This window comes from Leucoraja erinacea, unplaced genomic scaffold (assembly GCF_028641065.1).
Source record: "Leucoraja erinacea ecotype New England unplaced genomic scaffold, Leri_hhj_1 Leri_1386S, whole genome shotgun sequence".
Taxonomy (NCBI): Eukaryota; Metazoa; Chordata; class Chondrichthyes; order Rajiformes; family Rajidae; genus Leucoraja; species Leucoraja erinaceus.
Genome location: NW_026575656.1, coordinates 10,486 through 13,980, shown reverse-complemented (window position 1 = coordinate 13,980; position 3,495 = coordinate 10,486).

Here is a 3,495-nt window from a genome sequence, read left to right as displayed (position 1 = left end):
GAACTAGGGGTCACAGTTTAAGGATAAGAGGGAAGACTTTTATGACCGAGATGAGGAAATCATTTTTTACACAGAGAGTGGTGAATCTGTAGAATTCTCTGCCACAGAAGGTAGTTGAGGCCAGTTCATTGGCTATATTTAAGATGGAGTTAGATGTGACCCTTGTGGCAAAAGGGATCAGAGGGTATGGAGAGAAGGCAGGGATGGGATACTGAGTTGGATGATCAGCCATGATCATATCAAATGGCGATGCAGACTCGAAGGGCCGAATGGCCTATTCCTGCACCTATTTTCTATGTTCCTATGTACTCTCTAGTCCCTGCCTGTGCCCCTCATAACCGTGACCCACTTGCTTGCCTCCTGTGGTCTTGGAGTGACCACCTCTGTGTAACTCCTCTCTATGACTTCTTCGCTCTCCCTGACTAGACGGAGGTCATCGAGCTGCTGCTCCAGGTTCCTAATACGGTCCCTTAGGAGCCCCATCTCGACACACCTGGCGCAGATGTGGACGTCTGGAAGGTTATTACATTCCTTGACCTCCCACATCTGACATCCAGAACAGTAAACTGCCCTGGCCGTCATTCTCCCCCCTTGCCTAGGATACAATACAATACAAAGTACAATACAATACAATACAAACTGCTGGAAGAAATCAGCAGGGATCTGTCTCCCAAGCAGCTGCTCCCCCTTCTCCGCTTCCACCAATCAGCAGCTTTCTCAAGCCCACTTGTTTTGGGTTCCGCTCCTCCCTCTGCGACCGCTCCAACAGCTCTTGGGCCTCTGTAAAAAACAAGCCCCGCGCTCGGGGTTTAACCCTACTGCTCGGACGTTGCTCCTCCCTCTGCGACCGCTCCAACGGCTCCTGGACTTCTGTAAAAAACAAGCCCCGCGCTCGGAGTTTAACCCTACTGCTCGGACGTTGCTCCTCCCTCTGCGACCGCTCCAACAGCTCTTCGGCCTCTGTAAAAAACAAGCCCCGCGCTCGGGGTTTAACCCTACTGCTCGGACGTTGCTCCTCCCTCTGCGACCGCTCCAACAGCTCTTCGGCCTCTGTAAAAAACAAGCCCCGTGCTCGGGTTTGAAGCTCCTGGTTGAAGCTACTATACATGAACCCGAGCGCCAGACTATTATCCAATCACATACTTTCATCTAAATTTTACTTATTTTGGGGCAATGGACAAGGATGCGCTCTCTCCCCAATGCTATTTGCATGAGCCATAGAACCACTTGCCGAGAGTATCAGGTCCCACCCAGGCATATACAGATACAATACTAGACATACTAATAACTAAATTTCCCTTTATGCAGCCAATTATACATTATACATTACTAATCCCTGAACTCGTATCCCAAATTTACTATCCATTATAGACCAATTCGGCACCTTCTCTGGCTACTGTATTAATTGGAATAAAAGCAGAATTATGCCAATAAATGAACAAGACATCACCCGGCTCCAACTGTTCCCTTTTAGACTTGTTACTGACAAATTCAGATATCTCGGAGTTTACATTACCAGGAAATATTCCCTCCTGTTTAAAACAAATTTCCCTCCATTAATCACAAAACTTCATACTTATATTCAATTATGGAAAACACTGCCTATTTCCCTCCTCGGCAGATTGAATGCCTTAAGGGTAATTTTTCTCCCGCAGCTTTTATATTTATTTCAGACAGTACCGATATATCTTCTCAAATCTTTTTTCAAAAAAATTGATTCCATTGTTAATAACTTCATTTGTGACTACAAAAGCCACCGAATACATTAGCGACACCTGTACAAATCCAAAGAGAATGGAGGACTAGCCTTACCCAATTTCCTCTTACTATTGGGCAACAAATATTAAAACCATCATCTTCTGGTTGGATGATTCACACCTACAGGCAAACTGGCTAAACATGGAAAGAGAAGATTGCTTGCCTTTCTCCATAGGTTCGATTGTCCTGTCTCCAATACCCCTGAATAAGTCAATGTACGATCATAACCCTATAATACATGGTACTTTTCGTATCTGGAAACAGTTGAAGTTCAGTCTCAAATTGAGAGACACGTCTCTCCTTCTTCCTATTGCAAATAATCCCTCTTTTAAACCCTTTACTTTAGATGGTGTTTTCACCCAATGGAAGAACAAGGGAATCAACACTGTGGGAGACCTGTATTGGAATGGGACGTTTTCCTCCTTCCAAGTGACGCAGGAGAAATACAATCTGAACACTAATGATTCTTTCAGATATCCCCAGGTTGGGGACTATGTGAAAACATACATACATGTTGAAGAAGAAAGATGCTGGAAAATCGAAGTTAGACAAAAATGCTGGATAAACTCAGTTGTTCAAGTTCAAGTGAGTTTATTGTCATGTGTCGATTATAGGACAATGAAATTCTTGCTTTGCTTCAGCACACGAAACAAAGTAGGCATTTACTACAAAACAGATCAGTGTGTCATATACCGTAATATAAATATATACACACATGAATAAATAAACTGATAGTGCAAATAACAGATAATTGGTTATTAATAATCATTTTGTCCAAGCCAGGTTTAATAGCCTGATGGCTGTGGGGAAGTAGCTATTCCTGAACCTGGATGTTGCAGTCTTCAGGCTCCTGAACCTTCTACCTGAAGGTAGCAGGGAGATAAATGTGTGGCCAGGATGGTGTGGGTCTTTGATGATACTGCCAGCCTTTTTGTGGCAACGACTACGATACATCCCCTCGATGGAAGGAAGGTCAGAGCCGATGATGGACTGGGCAGTTTTGTGCTACTTTTTGTAGTCTTTTCCTTTCCAGGGCGCTCAAGTTGCCGAACCAAGCCACGATGCAACCGGTCAGCATGCTCTCTACTGTGCACCTGTAGAAGTTAGAGAGAGTCCTCCTTGACAAACCGACTCTCCCTAATCTTCTCAGGAAGTAGAGGCGCTGATGAGCTTTCTTGATAATTGCATTAGTGTTCTCGGACCAGGAAAGATCTTCAGAGATGTGCACGCCCAGGATTTTGAAGCTCTTGACCCTTTCAACCATCGACCCGTTAATATAAACGGGGCTGTGGGTACCCATCCTACTCCTTCCAAAGTCCCCAATCAGTTCCTTGGTTTTGCTGGTGTTGAGGGCCAGGTTATTGTGCTGGCACCATATGGACAGTTGCTTGATCTCTCTTCTATACTCTGACTCATTCCCTTGATGATGGAGTTTGCACTGTGACCGGCTACACAGTAGGTGTGGTAACATCTCTGAAGCAAAGGAAATGGGCAACGTTTCAGGCTGAAACCCTTCCTGAGACTGATGTGAGGGTGGGGGTGCGGCAAGAAGAAAGGAAGAGGATGAGCCAGAGGGCTGAGGGAGAGCTGAGAAGGGGAGGAGACAGTAAGGACTTCCTGAAATTAGAGAAGTCAATGTTCATTCTGCTGGCGTACAAACTGCCCAAGCGAAATATGATGTCCAATTTCCTGTGCTCTTTACTCTGGCCATGGAGGAGGCCCAGGACAGAAAGGTCT